The sequence below is a fragment of the Mesocricetus auratus genome, unplaced genomic scaffold (assembly GCF_017639785.1).
Source record: "Mesocricetus auratus isolate SY011 unplaced genomic scaffold, BCM_Maur_2.0 Super-Scaffold_100043, whole genome shotgun sequence".
NCBI classification, from domain to species: Eukaryota; Metazoa; Chordata; class Mammalia; order Rodentia; family Cricetidae; genus Mesocricetus; species Mesocricetus auratus.
The window spans coordinates 7785440-7809772 of record NW_024429220.1 but is presented as its reverse complement, the minus strand read 5'-3'; the positions used below and the strand labels follow the sequence as shown (position 1 = coordinate 7809772).

Genomic DNA, 24333 nt, shown 5'->3' with positions numbered 1-24333 from the left:
GCTTTCACTCATTTAAATCGCTCACTGGAGCCCTTACTCTGACCCCTACTTAAATCGATTCATCAAATACTTACTACTATTCCTCATCACTGTAATTATCCTCACCTCAACTAACAACATATTCCAACTATCCATAGGCTGAGAAGGTGTAGGAATCATATCCTTCCTACTAATTGGACGGAGGTACGGGCGATCCCACACTAGCACAGCAGCCCTACAAGCCATCCTTTATAATCGCATTGGTGACATTGGATTTATCGCTACAATAGCCTGACTAAGCCTAAACACAAATTCCTGAGAATTCCAGCAAATCTTCATAATAGATAACAACAGCATAATTCCATTACTAGGCCTTTTAATCGCAGCAATAGGAAAATCAGCACAGTTTAGCCTCCACCCATGACTCCCATCAGCCATAGAAGGTCCTACCCCAGTTTCAGCTCTACTTTACTCAAGCACAATAGTAGTAGTAGGTATTTTTCTTCTAATTCTCTTCCACCCACTAATATCTAATAACAACATGGCCTTAACTATTATACTCTACCTGGGATCAGTAACCACACTATTCACAGCAATCTGCGCTCTGACCCAAAATGATATTTAAAAAATTGTAGCTTTCTCTACATCCAGCCAACTAGGACTTACAATAGTCACACTAGGTATCAACCAACCCTACTTAGCCTTAGCTCACTATTGATCACTCAAGTTTTTTTCTACTGAACGGCCTAGTTTTGCTTGTTTTTCGTTGTTTTTTTTTTTTTCCCCTTGGCTTTGATGGACACTGGTCTTCTAACCCAGGGTATCAAGGAGCTGAGGAATGAATGGCAAATTATAGTAGGAAGCTGGGCTTCTATTGAGACAAAGCAAGTTCAGTGCCTAAATTTCAAATGTAAAGAACCGCATTCTGAGGGTCAGTCCAGGGAAGGACGTCCTTACGTTCTGTATCAGGGGTCCTACTTGCCTACCCTCGGTCTGGTGCTGCTTCTCTCTGCAGGCTGGCCATTGCAAGGTTTTCTGAGCATGTTTGCCTGAGTCTGCATTGCCTAGACACTGTTATGCTTGGTATTTTTTCTTCCTAGGGCATGACGCCACCATGCAATGACAGCCTCAGGGCGTGTGAGAGTTCTGTAGATCACTAGGCTAAAAATAACCAGAGCATTGGTTCCAGTGGGGCTCAGAACACAAACACCCCACATAACATCAGGAAGCCACTTAGCTTGGGGCGTAATGTTAGAATGTCATTACTCTCGCTCAATACTGTGTGCACAGTGAGGTGTTTCCACCTGAAAGCCCGGCAAACCTGTGAATACACACAGGATTGTGAAGGGCACAGGCATAAGGAAAGAATGAAGGGCCAGGCCTTCCTCTCCTCTTGTGACCGTTCCTCCTTCTGTCTTCAGAGTATGAGCTAGCAGGGCAGCTTGCAGAGTTAATTAGGAACTTCAGTATGGCTACACTGTAATCACTGCCTTGTAAAACATCCTGCTCTTTTCAACATTTTTGCTAGCATTTTTCATGCACATGGATATTACCTATCAGGGAGGTAATTTAAAAGCTGCCATATCCTCCCAAGTTTGTACAGAGCAGGGCTGAATAAATAAGTCATTTCGTGCTGCTGTGGATCTTTGTTCTGTCGGACTAGACCTTGTAACATGTCATGGGCTCTGAGTTGCCCATGGTTCATTGTCAAGGGGCTCTTCACAAATCCTTTGTGAGGCTGTTAAATCACTGCTCAAGAGAGTAGCAAGCGCAATAGCTTCACTGTCCAGACCATTTAAATGCTACTTTGTTGAATTTTCTACATGTTTATTAATGCTGAAAGGAAGGTCTCCTGACAGCTGCTTCCTGCTGATTTTTCCTGTCTAACCTGTACAATTAGGTTCTGGAGCCCCCTCAATCAGGCTGGCTAGGAGTGGAGAGAGGCCAGGCTTTTGGGGGTAATGGCTAATGAATCCCAGTCGTGATAACAGTGAGTAACTGGTGGTGGTGGATTCTCGCCTGCTTTTTCTCATCGAGTTCTGCCTCCCCCGGCCCCGCCCCACTCTGTTTGGAACTGTGTTCACTTCTGACAGGGACCTGCGATTCCCTTCATCTCTGGGAGGTGGGTTGCAGTCCTTCATGATCAGTAACAATCTCACATGTTTTCTCTTTGTCTGTCAGCAGAATTTGATCTGTCTGTCTAGGTCTTCTATGCTCCGCTCCTCCAGCTGAGCAAAGCGAGGACAGTCGAAGTAGAGACTCCTTCCACCAGTAACAGCCTATCAAGTCAGTGCTTCCCGCGCCTCCACATGCACGAAAATCCCCCGGACAGCTGTAAAAGTGTGCAGACTTTGACTTAGCCTGTCTGGAGGTCTTGTCCGAGACCTTGGATTGCTAATAATCTCTCTAGTATAGCTCTGAGAAGCGAGGCCAATAGACTTAACTTTGTGAGGCAAAAAGAACTAGTCATCTTTGAACTCCCAGCCTAACAAGGTACTTGATATACAAGCTCCGTCTACAGGAGAGTTCCAGGCCCTCCAAGGCCACAGAGCAAGAACCTGTCTCTAAACAAACAAACCAAACAACAACAACAACAACAAAACAACCAACCAACCACCACCACCACAAAGCCCCAAACCCCAAAAAGGTATTTGTCACAGGAATCCACAACAATCTGGTGATGAAAACCTTCAGCAATTGCTAGAGACCTGCTATTCCTGAACTTTGGGACTTTTAATTCCCTGCACATCCATTAATGTCCAGAGCCAAGGGATCAAAACAGGTGGGTGCTGTCTCATCCTGGGTCTACATGGGGAGACTTTTTCCCACCTGCTTTTAACAGTAACTTTTTCTCGGTGTATATAGACAAGCATTGAAGAAATGGGCTAAAAGTGTGCCCCTGAGAGGGTCCTATGACATTTCTTTCTTTCCTCAGGTTTGTTTTTTTAATTAAAAAATATTGCATTTATCAGTTCATGACCAGCATGTATATGCAGGTCAGAGGGCAGCTTGTGGGAGTTGGTTTTTCTCCTTCCCCATGTGAGTTCTGGAGGTGGAAAATGCAATCTGTTACCTTGGAGTTAAGAGCCTTATTCACTGAGGCATCTTACCAGCTCCATTTTCTTTTTAAACAAATCTTTGTTTTTCCTGACCCCCTTCATTGTCACTGTTTATCTCCAATTCCCATTGAGTCTGATGTACTAACATCAGTGTAAGCAGAGTCTGTGCTAACATGATCTTCTGTCACTGTGGAAGAACTCTGCTGGGAATGGCTGGGTCTGGGTCGCAGTAGACTGTTCTGTTATGTGATGGACAACTAGACTTGGGTGCCTGGCACAGTGTTTTCTCACATGATCTTTTCTCACAAAGTAACTCATGAGAAGGGATTAACTTTCTCTCTTTTTTTTTCTTTGTCCACATAGGGATGAGACCCCCCACTTTTGCAAACTGAGTGGATCTGTTGCTGATTTGTGAGTCTAGATGACATTCTCTGTCCAGTCTGATCCGAAGTTACTCCAACTTTTATGTAGGTCAAAAGGTTCTCCCTACAATGCCTACAAGAAAGACCTCAGGCAGGATGAGAGTATAGAATCCTCAGTTTTCAGTATGAGTTCAGGTGATCCAATGGGCTCCACCTATACCTACATCAGGGAGCACTAGGCATTCACTTCATAACTGCTTTGCCTTCCTGTCTGATTATGTAAGCTACCTATAAACACTTTCCCGTGTCTTTGGCCATCCTTCAGAAGTATAAGTAAAAGCAAATGCAAATTGGGTGTCACCACACATGGAGTCCGAATCTGAATTGGCTTCTCTTATAATAAATCCATCTCTGTTGCCTTTGAATAGTCAGCCTCACACACCTCCCTCTATACTTGCTGTCCTTCCTTTCTGAGGCTACTGATTTTGTGTCATTTCTCTACTGTTCATACTATTCTTTTGGCCTGTGTGTTTTTGTTATACCTCCTTTCATCTTCATCTCCCCCAAGTGTAACACACAGACACACAGACAGACAGACAGACAGACAGACAGACACACACACACTTTGTTCCTTTCTTCAAACGGTTGTCCTTCTTTGAGATTGTTTCTTATTTTTCTTAGAGGCATGCTGTGTAGTGGTTTAAATGATTCCAAGCTAAATGTGTCTCTTATTCCCCTTCTTCTCATGATTCCTTCCTTTCAGTTATAAAATAACCTTCCATTATGAAGGCAGCAGTGGTTTGTTTTTGGTATAAAAGAAATTCACTAACACAATGGCTGGGTAAATTTAAGAAGCAATACATGGTGTAGCCATGTGTCTTACTTTAGGACTGACTATTGTCTATATTGATAACTTGAATATAATTGGTTGTGTCAGTTTCACTATATAAAGAGAAGATTTCACCAATGAAAAAACGGAGTACAAAAGTCAGTCAGTGGTGGCATGCACCTTTAATCCTAGCACTCAGGAAGTAGAGACAGAAGGATCTTTGTGAGCTTGAGGCCACCCTGGTCTACAGATCCAGTTCCAGGAAAGTCAGAACTGTTACACAGAGAAACCCTCTCTCAAAAAAAACTAAAACTAAAAACCAAAAAGGGGGCATAGATCTAAAGAGAGAATTCTCTCAACATAGGAAAATCAAAGTGGCTGAAAAACACTTAAAGAAATGCTCAACATCCTTAGCCATCAGGGAAACACAAATCAAAACTACTTTGAGATTCTATCAGAATGGCTAGGATTAAACGCACAAGTGACTGCTCAAGCTGACAAGGATGTGGAGTAAGGGGAACACTCCTCCACTGTGGGTGGGAGTGCGAACTTGTTCAGCCACTGTGGAAATCAGTATGGTGGTTTCCCAGAAAATTTGGAATTGATCTACTTCAAGACTCAGCTATACCGTTACTGGGCACATACCCAAAGGATGCCCCATCCTACCACAAGGACACTTGCTTATCTACGTTCATAGCAGCTTAATTCATAATAGCTAGGAATTGGAAACACTTGAGTATTGCCCAAATGAAGAATGGATAAAGAAAATGGCTACGATCCACAGGCCCAGCAAGGCTAAGTAACAAGGATGGCTCAAGGGAGGGATGCATAGATTTACCTAGAAATGGAATAATAGATTTTGCAAGTGGACTGGGGGTTCATGGGAATGGGAACAACAGAGACCAGGCAGGGGTGGTGGTGGCAGGGATGTAGGGAGAGAGTATTGGGAGAGATGACTGGGATTGCAGGGCATCTTGGGGGTGATGTAGAAACATAGTGCAGTGGAAACTCCCTGGAATCTATGAGGGTGACTCTAGGAAAAACTAGTAATGGGGGGGGGGTGCATGCAGAGCCTGACTCAGCCACCTTCTGTAACCAAGCAGGGCTTCCAGGGGAGGTATCAGGACACCAACGTAGCCACAAAAGCTTCACCCTTCAATCTGTGCTGTCTGCAAGATGTACTGAGATAGAGGTGATGCAGAACTTGTGGGAGGGGCCAGCCAATGAGCGGTCCAACCTGCCATCATGCCAAGGAGGAAGCCCAGGCCTGACACTGCCTGAAAGACCAGGAACCAGAGGCTGGACAGCCCAGAGACCTAGCATAAACCCAAACATGACGGGCAAAAAAAAAAAAAAAGTTAATGAAATGATTCCTAATGATAAATCTGCTATACTTGTAGACTGGAGTCTAGCCTCAGCAACTGACAGGAGCAGATGCAGAGCTTGCATAATCCTGTTGAAGTAAGGGAGGAAGGATCGTAGGAGCCAGGGGGATTAAGGGCATCACAAGAAAATGGTCTACAGAATCAGCTAACCAGGGCTCATATGAGCTGACAGAGACTGAAGCAACAATTACAATACCTGTATGGGTCTGAGCTAGGTCCTCTGCATATAAGGAATACCGTCAAGGTAGCCAAGAATAAAGGCATTTAGTAGCTGTGTGATCCATCTCTGTCCAACTGACAGTGGTTAACCGCAAATGAGGGAACACTGAAGGCAGCCTGAGATGGGCTAACCCACAAATGTTTGAGGCTTTCTAAAGTACAGATGCGACAGATGTTTTTCAGCTTGAAACTGTCTGGAAGCAACACTTTCCTCTTGTGGCCTTCCTTACTATGGCAGCTTGCTGCTCACCCCAACTCATCATGTCCCAGTTCAGGCACTGATGCCTTCTGTTGGGAATGCAGGATAAACATTACACATGGTTCAACTCCCTCCACTGTTTCCTGGACTGCTCCCTTCCCTTTCCAGGGTTTCCATTTGCCCAGTCCTCCCTGGTCAGGGCCCATCTCACCCTCTTGACAGCAAGCCTCCAGGACAGTAAGGGCCATACTAGATATACCTGTGCCCCAGCACGTGGTAGGCAGAACCCAGATACAGACCGACCCGAGGAAGAGCTGATTAGAATCCAGCTCCTTGAAACAGCGCTCCCTCCAGTACATCTCTTCATTCCACCTTTTAAAGCACGTATTTGAGGAACCCAGCTCTGCATATAAAACAGACCCGAGAGCGACCACCCCAACTAAGGCGCTCTACCTTCCCAGGCCCCGCCCTCCTTCCCATTGCATTGCTGCTAAGAGCCCAGGGAACTATCTTGAGAAAGACTGCTTTGCCCTCACTGCGGCTTCAGTACAGGTTCACGGGCTTCCCTGTTAGCTAGTGCTCTCACACTGACTCAGGGCGTTGGGAACCTGTGGAGAAATAGCCAAACCAACTGTGTTAATAGAGGATAAGGCAAGCTGGATGGGGGAATGTACGATTAGGTTCCAGAGAAGCAATGGCACTGCTGAGGAACTGACTATCCTGAGGGCTGTGCAGGCTGGGCTTGCAGCGTGGTGGTAGAATGCTCGCCAAGTTTTGGATCTCCAGCATGGCAAAACAAATCCAAACAAAAGCCCAAATCAAACGAGATATAGTAGAACCATCTAGAAACCAGGGATGACTCAAACCTTATCTTGTTTTTTCTAAGTTAGCATTTATTGAAAACGTGAATCTTCAGCGGTATTGAATCTTTGCAAAGTTTCTTTGATGATCATAAAAATTCATGTCCTTAGGAAGCTTTTCTCAGAAACTAGACTCATAGCTTTTCTAACTGTGCCCGCTGTACCTTCTTAGCTCTCAGTTACGTGGGTACTTGTAACTATGCAGACTTCAGAGTCCCAGCTCAGCCTGCTAGACCAATAGCAAGTTCCCTGGAGGATGCTCATTCAAGTTCAATGTTTATGGTGCTTTGAGTTTAGAAAATTTGGTGGAGATGCAGATCCTGGGTTGGCATAGTTTCTGTTTTCTCTTTAGGAAAATGGACCTGGGACCCATTTCATATAGTTCTTTGAGGAAACAAGATTAGCATTCGAAATATTTTCTGGTAAAAGGAGAAGGGGTGGGAACAAAATAGTGTAGAATTGAGAACATCTGTATCAGCCTTCCCTGGGAAGTGTTTATCTCAACAAATGACAAAAAAATCTCTTGAGTTTTTCAGGATTATTTGAAACAAAACACCTGAAAATAACTCTTTTTCTTTTTTCTTTTTACGAGACAGGGTTTCTCTGTATTGTTTTAGAGGCTGTCAGTCCAGCCCAGCCTCGAACTCACAGAGATCCGCCTGCCTCTGCCTCCTGAGTGCTAGGATTAAAGGCTTGTGCCACCACCGCCCACTGAAAATAACCTTTGAGGGAGGGCTTTATAGGATGATGGCCCAGGGCTAGAGACACACCTCCCTCTGGGGCACACCTCTGGCTGGAAGGTGGAAGTCAGGTGTTAACACATTTTACTTTAGAGGGAGTGTTTTCTTCGTTCCTTCTTTCCTTCTCTTTCCCTCCCTCCCTGCCTCCCTCCCTGCCTCCCTCCCTGCCTCCCTCCCTGCCTCCCTCCCTCCCTCCCTCCCTCCCTCCCTCCCTCCCTCCCTCCCTCCCTTCTTTCTTTCTTTCTTTCTTTCTTTCTTTCTTTCTTTCTTTCTTTCCTTCTTTCTTTCTTTCCTTCTTTCTTTCTTTTAGACAGGGTTTCACTATGTACCCAAAGATGGGCTGAAACTTGTGATCCTCGCACCTCAGCTTCCCAAGTAAATTACCACACCCAGCTTCTTTTCTGTTTTATGGATATGATCATCCTAAGTCAGGTCATGTCTCAGTTTAGAAATCAGGGCAATTGCTAAGGTTTCTCTCTGATGATGCTTGCTATCTTAGCTAAGTATATCCAGTTGCTAACCTAGGTGCCTTGCGTATGTTATAACATTCAATCCCTATAAACAACTTCTAGGTAGCAGGTGATAGCATTAAGTTCATTTATTTTTTATCTTTTTTGTGGTGTTGAGAACTGAGCAAAGTGCTTTGTATTTCCTAGGCAAGAGGCTCTAGCATGGGGATACCCACCTGGTCCAAAGAACCCCATTTTATCAACGAGAAAAGCATTCAAGGGTTATGAAGTCAAGGAATATATATATATATCACTTTAAGGACAATAAAGAGGCAGGACAGGCACACTCTAGATTTGCTGTGTTCTGGAACTTTTAAATTTGATTTCACCCCACGTGATTTGAATGAATGTGACCTTTCCCATATGTGTCCTGTCTCTTTACATAGATGAAGACTGGGTTTCTAATTAGTACCAAGTGTCAGCTTGAAGTCTAATGAACAGTATTTGATAAATTATAAAAAAAACATTGGAGATAATTCTCATGAGAAAACATAGCATGGTTGTAAGCATGAGATTACTTATCACAGTCAAAAAAGTTGAAGATAACTTTAATATCTCAAATAAGAAACTGGTTAAATAAGCTATGAGAGTTTTATATGGCTGTTAAAATGTGTGTGGAAGTTGGTGTATGGGGGCACAGGAGTCTGAGGCAGGAGGATCAGTTCAGTGTAGGCTATGTGACAATATCTACTTCAAAATATTAAGTAAAATAAAAGAGTTTATAGGGTTGTGATTATAGCTCAATAGTCAGCAGTTGCCTAGGCTGTACAAGGTCCTGGTTCAATACCAGAACCACATTTTTAAATAAGTAAAAATAAATGAGTGACATTCAAGACATTAAATGAAAAGGAAGAATATGAAATAACATGTATGTAATCCTGCTTCTTAAAATAAAATATATTTATAGTCATAAATACATTTGAAGATAAAAATGTTATATCCTACAATATATAGCAGTTGAACTGTGGGAAATCTCCCCCCTCATGTGTATTTTCATAACTAGGAAAAAAGTGTACCACTGCCATTCACTTCAAACTTCTGTGCCTTGGAAAAAAATAGAAACTTAGAATGAAACATCCTGTATCTTCAGAGTCTTCCTGGATTTGGGTCTGGTTCCCAAGCAAGTGACTAGGAACCACCCTGAAAAATGGACATAAATAAAGGCCATCCTTGTGTGTAACCATGTGTTAATAGACTTTCGTGTGTGTGTGTGTGTGTGTGTGTGTGTGTGTGTGTGTGTGTGTTGGTGATTGAACCTGGGTGTGCTCTACCATGGGCCTGTACCCCTTGCCTCTCCATGCATTCTTTGTGAATGAGTGGTTGCACACTGAAAGCAGAATTAATGTGTTCAAAATATTTAAACAAGTCTAGCCATATGGAGGCAGAACAAAGTGGGAACCAACCAATTTACACTATCTCTCTTCTTCATTATGTTGCCTTTGGTGGCTGTCACAGATAGGAGGGCTGAATAATGCCCCCAGTCTCTCTCTGTCCATTGCTTGTTCACTGTTATGGGACATTCTTGCAAAGATAGGAACAGCTTCCTCGTTCTCTGAGAGGCCTCCAACTCAAACCCATCTATGTCTTTGCCAATGCATGAGAATGGTGTCTAAGGGATCATGCAAATCAGACTCTCAAGTTGGCAACTGGATGCCTCTGATAGCAGAGGGAGGCAGGCATGGGAGCTGGGGCCTAGATCTGTTAAATCCACAGATTTGTTGCTGCTTCTGCAATATACGTGTCAGGGCCATGAGAAAAATAGAAATTATCTACTATGGGAGAATTAAAAGCAACAAAAGAAAATAATGAAATTCAGCGACTGCCTCTCTGGGGCAGGTCCTCTACAGGCCTTGTCCCAAGAGCCTCATTCAATTTCAGAGAAAAAGATGAAAATTAGAAAAGTGGTTCTGGCTGTGACTTAGACCTGGTGTCAGCTTAGCCCCAAGTGAGGGAAGTGCCCTGCATCCTCAGTGTTCTTCAGAGGTCACCATCTTGAATCACTTTCTATCTGTTGGAAGTTTATCTCAGCTTAGGCACAGCATTCAGAATCCAATGAGGGGGCAGGATTGACTACAGAAGGGGCAAGCACAGTACTTCAGCAGATTCTCCCCACATGTAAACTAAGGCACTCTTCCTGGTCAGGACTTTCTTTAAAGCATCAAGGCTATTGCCCCTGAGCTCTGCAGGGAGGAAGGGGTGAAGGGATGACTTGGATCCTCTAGTGAAAGCTGGGTGACTAACTAAGAGAAGAAAGTAGCAGTTCTAGGAGGTAAAATCAGGATTTCTCTCTCTCTCTCTCTCTCTCTCTCTCTCTCTCTCTCTCTCTCTCTCTCTCTTGCTTCCTCTGTCTCTCTGTCTCTGTCTCCATATCTGTCTCTGTTTCTCTCTCTCTCTTTCTTACTTTTTTTCCAAGTCAAGATTTCTCTGTGTTCCCCAGGCTGGTCTTGAGCTCAGAGATCCACCTGCCTCTGCCTCCTGGGTTAAAGGGTGTACCACCACCACCCAGTTTGTCTGCTTCCCTCCCTCCCTCCCTCCTTCCCTCCCTCCCTCCCTCCTTCCCTCCCTCCCTCCCTCCCTCTGCCCCTTTCTCCATCTCTCCTCCTCTTTCTTTCTTTCTTTCTTTCTTTCTTTCTTTCTTTCTTTCTTTCTTTCTTTCTTTTGGATTGCTCTTTAATGGGCAAACTGACTGAACATCGAGATTGTATAATGTATCAGGTGGCACTTGCGAACTTGAATTTCTAAATATTTATTTTATCAAGGTAATGTGGTGATAATCTTGCTTGTACAAATAAAACCTGTCTGAAGGTCAGAGAATGGAGCTTGCCACTAGCTGACCATAGAGATCTGGAGGTCTGTACAGACAGACAGGAAGTGAGCTAGTTTCTTGTCTGCCTGCACAGGATATATGCAGGGAGAAACAGGAACTTGCTCTCTTGTCTGCAGAGGTGCTAAGGAGAAAGGTGTGGCTGTGGCTTGCTCCTTCACTCTGATCTCTCAGCATTTTTCTCTATGTTTTTATTACTCAGACCAATTAAGAACTCCATTTACAAGGTGATGTGTACATTTTTAAATATCACGCTGCACAACACCTTGTGGTGGTTTGAATAAGAATGGCTCCCATAGGCTCATAGATTTGAATACTTGATCACCAGGGAGTGCCACTATTTGAGAGGATTAGAAGGTATGGCCTTGTGGGAGGAAGTGTGTCACTGGGGGTGGGCTTTGAGGTTTCCAAAAGCCCACTCCAAGGCCAGAGTCTGGCTGTTACTGATGCCTGTGGATGTGGATGTAGAACTCTTCTTATTTCCCCAGCACCTTGTGTGCCTGTGTCTGTAAAGAGAAGCTTTTTCCTTGAGAAGGAGCCGTTCCACCAGCCTGGTTCCAGAGCCGCTTTCCCGCCAGCCTGGTTCTAGAGCCGTATCAGTCCCAAATAAACACACAGGAGGCTATATTAATTATGAAGCTGTTGGCCTTGCTTGTTTCTTACTGGCTAGCTCTGACTTAAGTAATTACCCCATAATTGTTAATCTAAGTATGTCTCTTACCGGAGAGGTTTCCGGGCTTCCTACCCCAATGGCGTTACATCTCGAACTCTTCTCTGTTTCTCCTTCCCAGAATCCTCCTGGACTCCTAGCCCTTCCTATCTAGATTCCCTATTGGCCAGACAGTGCTTTATTGGCATAAGACTTCCCCAACACCTGTGTGCCATTCACCACACTCTGACAGTAATAGACTAAAACTCTGAAACTGTGAACGAGCCTTGATCACATGCTTTGTTTTATAACAGTTGCTTTGGTCATGATCTCTTCACAGCAATAGAACCCTGACTAAGACACCTTCCCTATGCAGCTGCCTTGCTTGTTGGACATGATGCTTTCTTTTAATATTTTCCAGCTTTGTAACATTAGCTACTTCAATGGTCTAAGAATATGTTACTCTTCAGTATTCACTTGTCATCTTTAGTTTCTGTTGATTCTCAACTATAGATTTAAGGATCCTTCTCTCTGCCTTCTTGTCTTCATTCTCTCTCAAGTTTGAGTTGGTTGCCATTGGGAGTTTTAATAACTGCATGCCTTTATCTTATTTTCTTACTCTCTCTGGCTTCTGGCAGGCTCAGTGTGTCTGTTTTAGGTGACACTATTATGTGAGTGTTCCCTTTATACTCTTATTGACCTTTTAAAAAGAATTTTAAAGTGGAGTTTTGGGTTAGCATACATGGCACTGGATTTGTTATGACATCTCCATTCAAATGTGTCATTATACTTTGTTGATTTGCATTTCTCTGATGACTAAGGATGTTGAGCATTTCCTTAAATGTCTTTTAGCCATTTGAGACTCCTCTGTTGAGAGTTCTCTGTTTAGAAATATATCCCATTTTTTTATATTGGATTATTTGGTCTTTTGACATTTAGTTTCTTGAGTCCTCTGTCAGATGTGGGGCTGGTAAAGATTTTTCCTCTGTAGTTCCTGATCCTTACCAAGTCTTTCCATTTCCAGAGTTCCCTTGGTTTGTGTTTTCTTTATTGCCTCTATTTCAGATTTCATGTCTTGAACCATTTCCTCCACCTGTGTCATTGCCCTTTTTCTTTTCTTTTCTTTTCTTTTTTTTTGTTTTCTTTACGGGATTTGTTGATCTCTTCCGATTTTTTGTTTGTCTTTTCCTCCATTGCCTTAAGGAATTTTTCATTTTCTCTTTAAGGGCCTTAATCATCTTCATAAAGTTATTTTTATCATTAAGGTCATTTTCTTCTGCTTCGTCTGTGTTGGGATGTTCATGGCTTGTTTCTGTAGAATCACTAGTTTCTGGTGATACTGTATTGTTCTTTGTGTTCTTGAGTATGTTCTTACCGTGTTGTCTATCCTTCTCTTCCTCTAATCGGTGCAGGTGGAGCTTTGCTTCATGGGGTCTCTCTTCCTCCAGCTGGTGCATCTGGGGGCTGTGGCTCCATTGAAAGCCCCTTCTGGTGCAGGTAGGGCTGATTCTCAGGTTATCACTCCTCCAGGTGTAGATGACCACTCTTCTCAGTGCCACGGCTCCAGCGGTTACTCCTCCAGGTGCAGGCAGCGTTGCTCAGGCTCAGGCTTCAGTCTTCAGATAGTTTTGGAGGCTGCTGCTGTCACTGTGGCCTGTTGCAGAGCTGACACTGTTTCACACTGGGCCCACCTTGGTGCTGACTGCTAATGCTGTTTCCACCCCCACCCCACCCCCAAGCTTCTGCTGCTGTCAGTTATTTCTGATGGGGAAAGTCCTTCTGTGCATATGTTTGTCTTAATTGGTTGATGAATAAAGCACTGTTGGCCAATAGGGAAGCAAGACAGGTGGGACTAGGAGAGGTGGAGGATTCTGGGAAACGGAGGCACAGTCAGTCACCATGTAGGATGCCAAGGAGTAAGAGGTCTGGACCCTTTCTCCAGTAAGAGAAGACTGTTGGGGACTGCTAGAACCTTGAACAAAATGGAGTCTGTCAACCGTTTCTTGGCCTTCTGCCTACGTGACTGCGAGCACACATGCCCTTGAGACAAAGGAAAAGGCTAACCATTAAAGTTAAATTTACACAGGGCAGCCCACCCGCCTAGCCAGGGGAAATACCCTTACAGAGCAATTGTCTTTGTTAACAAAATTATAGTGTTCTGCTGTACACTTCCTATCCTTCCCTAATTCTTGCACCTGACTTACGCCGACAAGCATTTGTGGAATGCAACTAATGACTGATGGAAAATTATAGCTTTGTCTTTACCGTATTTGGTGTATATTTGAATTGAGACTTGATTGACATGCTTGTACCACCCCCTGAGGTCCTTCCTCTATAAATTCCAGCGCGCCCCAAAAAATAAAGGCTCTTGATCAGCGAACGTTGTCTTGAGCCTGTTTCCATTAACCTCTTGAAGTTCACTTTCCAGATCGGATCTGCTCGTGAAGGCCCACCAAATTAGTAGCGACCCTCATCACCTCACCCCCGCGGGTCGGGGGTCCCTTCCCGGGGGTCGCAACTGGCGCCCACGTGGGACACGAGTTACAGACCACCGATCGGACGGCAGAGGCGCGACGAGTCCGGAGCCCACTCATAAGGCGTCAGGTAAGCCCCATCCGGGTGGCGCAGAGTAGGGTTAGTCTAATGACCTAGGTTAACACCGCCGTCCCATCCGTCCCGCGAAAATGGGGACTAGTATCAGCACAGAAGCTAGATTTATTAAAGGAATTCAGAAAGAATTAAGAGATAGATACACTGAGGTTAAAAAAAAATAAGGAAGCCATATTTATTAAAGGAATTCAGGAAGAATTAAGAGATAGAAACATTGAGGTTAAGAAAAAAGATTTACTTAAGTTTTTGCTTTTTGTACATGAAGTTTGTCCCTGGTTTGTCATTACCTGCCCAAAAATAGTTTGCAGTACTTGGGAACGGGTCGGGGCCGAATTAACTAGTTATTTCGAAACCAAAGGCTCTGAAAGCGATAAAAAGATTATGCAGCAGTATTGGGATCTCTTAAAAAGTATCATTGTTAACGCGGAGGAAAGCCCCCGAAATGAACAAATTCTTAAAGATGCCCAACAACATCTAGAGGTCACTTCCCGAGGGTGTTCTAGTGCAGCTCCAGGGCAAGTTCTGTCGCTGATCTTTCTAAAGATTGTTCCTCTTCCTCTGCTAACTCTGACTTTGATAAGCTTCCTCCTTCTCCTTCTGATCAACCTACTTCATTTGCCCCTAAAGTTCGCTCTCTAGCCACCTGTATCTACCCCTCCCTACGGGCTGTTACCTCTGCTCCTCCTGAGGAACCTCTCGATCCTGGGGACGCCCAGGAGCTAGAGGAAGAGGCTGCCGCATACCTTTGGGTTCGGGCGCGAGGTCTCTCTGGCCACGAGACCTCCTGCCTACGATCCTTCCTAGCTCCCTGATCTTCCTCCACCTTTTGCTCCCAAATACTCCTCCACTGTTGATTCTCTTGCTTCCTCTCTCGTTCAAGCTCTCAACGACAAGTTTTCACAGCTCCTCTCCTCGGCATCACGTAAACTCCAGTTCCCTCTTTTTGACCCTGAAGGGTAGGGAGCTGAACCGCCTCTCCCTGCTAGACCTCTTCCTGCGGCACAGGGGCAACCACGCACTAGACAGGCGGCTTGAGCCGAAGAAGCGGCTCGCCTGATCCCGATGATAGAGCGTGCCTTGGCTATAGCCCCCCTGCTCAAAATTTTCAGTAGTGGTTACTACCTCCCCTGTACCCCACCCCACCCCACCCCCGCCCCGGCAGATAAAATCACCTGGATAAATGATGATCCTGTCTGGGTAGGGCAATAGCCTCTAGTCAAAGAAAAATTAGAAGCAGCCCAGCAGCTTGTGCAGGAGCAATTCAATGCTGACCATATAGAACTCTCCACATCTCCTTGGAATACCCCTATTTTCGTTATCAAAAAGAAATCAGGTTTGTGGATGCTTTATTTTTGGAAGCCACAGATGTAGTTTTTCTGGATGAATTGTTTTTCTTATAGATGTATCGGTGTGGTATGCTTTTGCATTGATCTACAGGGTGATTTAAATTTTATTTTTACAAGCAGTTTTTCAATCAAATTCTATATTTGATACAATGTGTTAAAGGTAGATCAGCCTAGAGTCATGCAGCTGACAGCTGGGACCCCTGAGTGTCTAGGAGTCCTTAGAGGCTAGGTGGCCTCTCTTGGTAGTCCCTGTGGTGGTAGCGCTGGCTGGTCACAGGAACGAACCTTCAGGGCCCTCAGCATGGCCCTGAACTCTTGGATTGTTACAAGGATTTTTCATGGGCATTTTGCTATACAGGCAGTGGACAATCCCAGTAGTCCCAGGCATGCCATAAGCAACCTTTCTGTGATCTCTCCCTAACTCATTTTTCACACCTATGAAAAAAGGAATGTGCCCTGAGTAGATGTTACACTCCCTTGGTGTTCATATACCTCATTTGCAAATGCAAACATTTTGTTTATGTTTTAAACCCTTCCCCAAAGTAACCGTGCTGGCTGGCTCACCATAGACAGTACACGTGTAGCTCTGTCATGGACATCCTGTGGCAGGCATGTTGATCCTGTAAATTGCACTGCTCTTGTGCTGGGACATTGCCTTGCTTCTACGATCCCAACACATTTCAGTATTATATGCTAGAGTGTGCGGACTAGACTCTGCTCTCTCGAGCACTGTGGACTGGCCTCGTCTGGCTTTCCAACAAAAAGTTTTCCACCTCTGAACAGCATGCTCTTTAAAACCTAAAGAGAAGGCTTGAATGTAAACGTATTAGTTAGGAGTCTTTGTGGCACTTTTGGTCTGTTTAGTTTTCTTGTGATCGGCCAGGCCCCCAAAAGTATGTCATTCTAGTTCTGTGTGGCCTTTGACAGCTTGGACAGCATCTAAATGGCCCAGCTAGTGTTACCAGGCCATTGCTACATTTCTTTAGCCAGTCCTAAACTTAAAGCTGTGAGGTCACTGCTGTGTCACACTGTCGTTTATGATACATCCATGGGTGGCAGGGGCACCTGAAGCCTTGTGACCCTGCTGGGTTCTAAGTCCATGCTCTATTCAGCCCCATACAAACTGTCTGTGGTCAGGGTACCCAGTGTCTGAAACTAAAGGAACTTTTGTATGTGTGTATGTATATGTGTGTGTATGTGTGTGGTCAGTGCCATTTTATTTGTTCTGCCATTTTATTGTCTCAAGTTGAATGTATCAGCTTAGCCAAATCACTACAGAAGGTGGTTTCTAAAAACCTTTCACATAGATGCATAAAAGCTACCTCTGACTTCTCTTTGGTTTGTGTTTGATCAGTCTAACTCTTTACAGTTAGCACAACAAGATCATAGGTTACATCACCTTAATGCACAAACACTTAGGCTACAATATTCCATCACTCGTGAACAGGCTCGAGAGATAGTTAAATCGTGCAAAGCTTGCCTCTCCCTTTTGCCTGAGCCTCATAAGGAGTCAACCCCCGTGGTCTTGTGCCTGGTGAGCTTTGACAATTGGATGTTACTCATTATTCTGCCTTTGGTAATCTTAAATATATTCATGTTACGGTGGATACCTTTAGTGACTTTGTTTGTGCCTCTCTCCAAACAGGAGAGGCCACCAAGGTTATTGCCCATATTTTACATTGTTTTACTATTATTCCTGTCCCTATCGCCATTAAAACTGACAATGGCCCAGGGTACATTAGTTCTAAATTTAAGGATTTTTGTAAAAAATTTGGCATTATCCACAAAACAGGAATTCCCCTTAATCCTCAAGGTCAGGGAGTCATAGAGCGAGCTAATCAAACCTTAAAAAAATGCTCTTTAAGCTTTCTTCTGAAAGTTAAACCCTGTACGCTCGCAAAGGCAAGCATCGCCTACTTTTAAATCATGTACTTTTTGTGCTCAACTTTCTCTCTCTGGACAACAATGGCCGATCAGCTGCTGATCGGCTCTGGCACCCTTCCACCTGTGAAAACTTTCGACAGGTACTTTGGAAGGATGTGCACACGGGCCAATGGCTCGGTCCTCACCCAGTCCTTATCTGGGGAAAAGGACATGCTTGTGTTCATAACACCAACAATGGAGAAACACACTGGTCAAGCTTTATAACCCTCCCAGGGAAAAAGCCCCTGAGGAATCTCTTGTTTTCTCTTTCAGATGCTGTTGATAACAAAACTCCCAGTGAAGATGACGCCGCATTGCCTGCTACTTCTTCCATTTCTCCTTTTGAATTTTAGTTTCCCTCCTTACATCCCCCGGCCAGACAGCTTAATTCTGGCCCACCACCACTTAATCCCCTTTGTTCAAGCAGTTGGTACGACCTCTTCCATATCCAGTTTACAGCTGCAGGAAAAAGGTTCCTCTGGGAAGGTTCCCGAGGCGCTTACTGGGGTCTACGCCTATATGTTTCTGGCACGGACCCAGGCCTCACCTTTTCCATTAGACTTTTGAAGGAAATCCCTTCCTTTCGCCCTATTGCTGTTGGCCCCAATCCTTTTTTATACCCCTCTGGTGGTGGCTCATTCCTACCCAAGGCTGCCGCCCCTCGCCCTCTTCCTAATCTCCATTCTCCAGCCACCACTGTTTATCAACCCACCATGCCCGCCGGTCCAGTCTCCACCGCGGACCTCATCCTTCAGATGGTCAACGCCTCAGCCCAGGCACTCTCCAACACCACCTATGAGCGCTGCTGGATTTGCTATTCTCCCATCCCTCCATTCTACGAAGGAATTGCAGCCTTCGGCTCACCCATCTACACCAACGACACCAATCTGTTTCGCTGGGGCACGCAGCCACAACCACGTGGCATGACCTTAGGACAGGTCGTGGGATCTGGACTCTGCCTTTTGGGACCACGTATGCTTCCCCCCCACCCCGCTGTTAGAAGCATGTACTCAAACCATGCAAGTTGCTGCTCATGCTTCCTTCCTTATTGCCCCCAACCTCACCTTTTTTGCTTGCTTTCCACAGGGTTATCCCCACATATTATTGTAGATGTTTTCCTTGCGCACAAGGACTACTGCGTCCTTGTTGTACTCGTGCCCAAATTGACTGTTCGCCCTGAATCTGATTTATTGCCCCAAAGTGATCTAACTGTAACTCTCTCTCGCCAAAAAAGAGAGCCGGTCACCGCCCTCACATTAGCCATATTGGTTGGTCTGGGTGCAGCAGGTGCTGGCACAGGAATTTACTCCCTAATCCACACAAAGGACTCTGTTAATGCTCTAACCCACACTGTTATTAGAGACGTAGATGAGCTAAAAAGAGGCTTAGATTACTTAGAACAAACTGTTGGTTCCATAGCTGAAGTGATACAACAAAACTGTCGCGGTCTCCACCTCGCCTTTTTGCGGGAGGGGGGAGTTTGTGCCGCCCTTAAAGAGGAATGTTGCTTTTTCAAAGACAAATCAGGATTAGTTAGAGATAGTATCAGAAGAGTTGAACAGAGTCTGGAAGAAACAAAAAAATTTGGATCAAAGTGAATCTTGGTACAAAAATTGGTTCTCTACCTCCCCCCTGGCTATCAACTTTGCTGCCTAGTTTGTCAGGACCTTTTATTGGCTTCATGTTACTTATTTCCTTTGGTCCTTGGGCATTTCGCCACCTTACTGGTTTTGTTAAAAATCAGGTTGATGAGGCTACCAAAAATTCAGTTCAGGTTCACTATCAACAGCTCTCTCAACAAGACCCCGAAGAACCTGAGGCTGTAGACAAACCTACATTCCAGCCTTTGAGCTTTCAGGAGTTTGAGTACCTGGCCAACCGCCTGCGTTCACTCTGCTCCAGGCTGTGGAGATGCTTAAGACGGGGATAGCTTGGTGCCAGAGTCTGGGAGCAAACATGGCTCTCTAAACATTGCCGGCAAAAACTTAATTCGTATCCTCTCTCGCCATGTCCAGAACTGGAAGCCCACCAGGTAACCTAAGACAGGCACTCCACCCAATTGCTCTCTTCTTTTACTATATAGAAAAGGGGGAGATGTTGGGGACTGCTAGAACCTTGAACAAAATGGAGTCTGTCAACCGTTTCTTGGCCTTCTGCCTACGTGACTGCGAGCACACATGCCCTTGAGACAAAGGAAAAGGCTAACCATTAAAGTTAAATTTACACAGGGCAGCCCACCCGCCTAGCCAGGGGAAATACCCTTACAGAGCAATTGTCTTTGTTAACAAAATTATAGTGTTCTGCTGTACACTTCCTATCCTTCCCTAATTCTTGCACCTGACTTACGCCGACAAGCATTTGTGGAATGCAACTAATGACTGATGGAAAATTATAGCTTTGTCTTTACCGTATTTGGTGTATATTTGAATTGAGACTTGATTGACATGCTTGTACCACCCCCTGAGGTCCTTCCTCTATAAATTCCAGCGCGCCCCAAAAAATAAAGGCTCTTGATCAGCGAACGTTGTCTTGAGCCTGTTTCCATTAACCTCTTGAAGTTCACTTTCCAGATCGGATCTGCTCGTGAAGGCCCACCAAATTAGTAGCGACCCTCATCACCTCACCCCCGCGGGTCGGGGGTCCCTTCCCCGGGGGTCGCAGAAGACCACGTGGAAATACTCAGATTAGCAGCTATGGGTTAATAATTAAGTCAAAGCTAGCCAATGAGAAACCATAGCAAACAGCCAACAGCTTCATAATTAACACAGCGTCCTGTGTGTTCATTTGGGACTGAAGCAGCTCTGGGACCAGGCTGGTGGGAAGAATGCTCAGCACAGATTTCCTTTGAGGGGGGCATCTTGCATCTTGCCATGTACTGTGCAACAAATGACAATGGCAGCGGGTTAATGCTCTTGTCTGTGCTGACGTGAGAGGAAATGGCTGCCAACAGGACAGGTATGAAAAGAGAAAACCATGACTTTTCTCGGAGGCATGGAGAGAAAATCCACAGTCAGCCAAATCCATGCTATGTGTTGAAAGTGAGAGAGCTGCTCTGTGCTGTGTCCTCAGCCTCCTCTGTCCTGACCCCAGAGACCCACGGAGGACTGAGAGAGTTCTAATGGGATTTTTGGAATGTGCTTAACTTTCAGCAAGAGCAATTCAGATGCTGGGAGATCCCATTAATATAATTTTGCAATGAAAAATTTTCCTATTGCCTAATCTTATTAGTTCTGTCTTACATTCAGTAAATGGGTAAAATTCGATTCGGTAATTTTGAATGTACAATTTCGAGCACTTACAGTGTGGAATAAAAATTTTTTCTACCTTTATTTCTCTTTCTTTCTTCCTTCCTCCCTTTCTTTCTCTCTCTCCTTCCTTCTTTCTTTCTTTCTTTCTTTCTTTCTTTCTTTCTTTCTTTCTTTCTTTCTTTCTTTCTTTCTCTCTTCTTTTCTCTAATATGTACAATGAGGAGATCCAGAACCTCTAAAGCGACCATTGACTGGAATTAAATGGGACATGCCTTAGGGTTCACGTACCATAAACACCACAAAGGGGACATAGAGGGCAAGCAGTAGCTTCGTTCTTTCTTCCAGCTCTCCCGACAGAGCTTTCAAGCAACTTCCCAGTCAGTAACCATCATTGCTACATCTCTTAGTTTTGCTCCATCCCTTGAGTAGATATTAACTGATGGTCCATGACAGGTTCTAGGCATTCAGTGGTGAACAAAAGAGATCAGGTCCTAACTCCCATGAAGTTCAGATTCAGACTGGCAAAACAATAGCAAATATATGTAGTACATATGGTGAAAGTGATATGAAGAAAAATACACTGGGACAAGAGGCTAGAGGTGGCACCAATCAAGGTGACCCTTGCTGAACCTTAGAAGGGAGCAGAGTGGCTTAGAAGTAGCAAAGAACATGGCATCTTCCCCATCAACTCAGCAGACTCAGCACACCCTACAGATGCTTCGGATCTTACCTCGTGAGGCACAGAGGGAAGCAAAGCTGCCGGGTCCTTCCCGGGTGCACAGGCTAGGAGCGGTGACGTGAGCTGGGGCACTGAGAGGGCTGTCCCCCTCTTTGTCGCCTGTCCCCTCTTTCCACCATTCTTTTATGTATTATCCCCCTCGTTGGCTCTTGACCTCACTCTCCCTTCTCTCCATCAGTGAGCATTCCTGGGGCTGAATGTCCAGTGGGCTGAGAGCAACCTTTATGTGCTGCAAAGTTCTAGAACCTTCCTTTCCATTCCTCAGGAAGGCTTCCTACTCTGAGGCCTGGGCCACAGATAAGGTTTTGTTTTTTTTTTTTCTTTAAAAACCCATCCCACACATTTCACTAATTGGAAATCATTACTGCTTGTAAAATGTCAAAACGCAAATTCTCCTTAAAGTGGAGTTTACTTGTTCACAGTTCAGTGTGAATTACTTTAATCAGTTAATCAGCTAATTTCCCAGCTAACAGCTGGTTGGGATTGGCCTACCCTACATTCTGTTTTTTAAAATGTTACTATGGTGCCCATGAGGTGGCTGGGTAGGTAAAATAAAGGATCATCTGGGGGTAGCATCATCCCTGACTTCAAGATCTACTATAGAGTCACAGTAATGAAAACAGCTTGGTATTAGCATAAAAACAGATATGCAACCCATGGAAATGAAGACCCTAATATCAATTCACATAGTTATAAACACCTGATTTTTTACAAGAAGCCAAAATTGTACTGGAATAACGATGTTAATACATAGAAGGGTGCAAATAGATCCATATCTATTCCCATGCACAAAACTCAAGTCCAAGTGAATCAAAGACCTCAACATAAATCCAGTTACACTGAACCTGGTAGAAGAGAAAGTGGGAAGTAGCCTTGAACACATGACACCAGTAGCACAAACTCTGAGAGCAACAATCAAGTGACTATTAATGCCAGTTTTTTTTTGTTGTTGTTCTCCAATATGAGCTCTTTGACAAATACTTTGGAAAAGAGAAAATATTAGAATGCTGTGAAGAGATGTCTCTAAAATGACCTTGCCACTTCACTGTCAGTGAAAGCTTTGAGAATGTTCCTTTAAACTCGATAATCTATCTATCTATCTATCTATCTATCTATCTATCTATCTATCTATCTATCATCTATCTGTGTAGTGTCTGTCTGTCTGTGTGTGTATGTGTGTGTATATCAGAACATAACTTTCAGAAATCTATTCCCTCTACCTGGGACTCAGATGTCCAACTCAGGTTAGCCTAGGACTTTTGTTAGCTGAGCCGTCTTTCCAGATCCTGTCTTAACTGACATTCTTCTGGGTCCTTCTTGTTTCTAGTGCATAGTGAATATAAAGCATGTCTCTATCTTCAGTACTCAACTACTTCATCACAGTGGAGATAATATTTGAATAAAGACTGAACCAATACTTGGTCAACTCAAGAATCCGGGTATGGATTGTTGAGTATGAAGTTACTTATTTTTTGCACATCATGTGATTGAAAGACTTCTAAAAGGCTTGTTAAAATTGAGGTGAGGGGGCTCCATTGTAACTAACATAGGCATCACCATTAAGCATGTTTAAGCCTTCAAGGGTCTTGGTTAACATGGGACTGTTCGGTCTGGAATTACCTGGAAGGAATTAAGGAGCAATTTTCTGTTAGGTTACTATGAATATGCTATGTTACTATGAATAGATTCTCTTAGATGGGTCTAATGTTTTGAATGCAGCAGGCATCACTGTTTTGTGTCTGGGTGGAGGGAAGGTGGCAGAGGGTGTGAGAATTTGGGAGTGGGGACAGAGAGACATGGATAAGGACAAGGAAAGAAACCAAGAAGAGTGCCACAGATAGACTTTAACTTTACAGTGTGCCTGAGGCTTGCTGTACTAACATGGAATGAGCATAACTCACATGGCTATGCTGTGAAGTAATGAGTCACCAGAAATTCACGTGTGGCCCTGAGAGACCCTCCCTCCCCGTGGGGGCAGAAACCAATCTCATGTTGTTACATACACTAGGAAGCGCTCCACCTCTCAGCTACATCCCATAACCTTTTTTCCTTATCTTTTTTGAGACTGGCTCTCATACAGTCCAGGTTGGCTCTGAATTTACCACGTACCCGAGGATGACCTTAAACTGACTCTTCTGCTTCTACCCCACAAACACTGGGATCCAAACATGAAGATCTTCATTTTTCAGACAAGGTCCAATATGTAGCCCAGGCTTGCCCTGATTACCCTGGCTGACCTGGAACTGATGATACATTTGCTTCTGCCTCCTAAGTACTGACATTATAGGCTTGGGCCTCACACACTGCACTTCAGGGAGACTCCTGGTGCCCAGCCCATGGGACATGAGAAAGAATCACTTTGTGCAGAAGGCTTTTCCTTTTAGGGTGACAACCCTGCCAGCCAAAAGATGGCCTCGGCAACCTCTTCCATCTTCTTTTATATTGGTCAAATATTAATTAAATCAAACAAATTATGTTGAAATTATGAGCAATCGTGAGTTGTAGTATGAAGATGAAATGCTCTTCAATGCTATTAATTGGTGTCAATTGTGATTTGTGGAAATTAATTTAATATCCAGAGTCAGATTAATATTTTGAACATTCTAATGAGAGAATTACAGAAATGAGGTTAGAGCAGCTGCCAACTATCTTTTAGATATTTTCTTGGGAGACCTACCACATGTCTGGGCTCCCCTCCCGTTCATCCCAACTGCATGTTCACCTTGGTAAGGCAAGATCCATGGAGTTCTCTTCAGGATCGCCCACATGCGTCCCTTCAGCTCCCAATCCCACAATGCCTCCTAAAGAGCAGATCAGACTTCACCCTGAGCTGAGATCAGCAAGACCACCTTC

At 44.4% G+C, this 24333-nt stretch overlaps 1 protein-coding gene and 1 long non-coding RNA gene across 4 annotated transcripts in view; one reads left to right on the top strand and one right to left on the bottom strand.

Moving 5' to 3' along the window:
- The window catches only part of Lhfpl3 (LHFPL tetraspan subfamily member 3), a 518223-nt gene that overhangs the window by 5502 nt on the left and 488388 nt on the right, over window positions 1-24333 (bottom strand). The window lies entirely within an intron of this gene.
- On the top strand, window positions 771-3765 carry LOC110342901. The gene is made up of 2 exons (XR_002385075.2): window positions 771-2761; window positions 3402-3765. It is a non-coding gene; the product is annotated as an uncharacterized LOC110342901 (long non-coding RNA).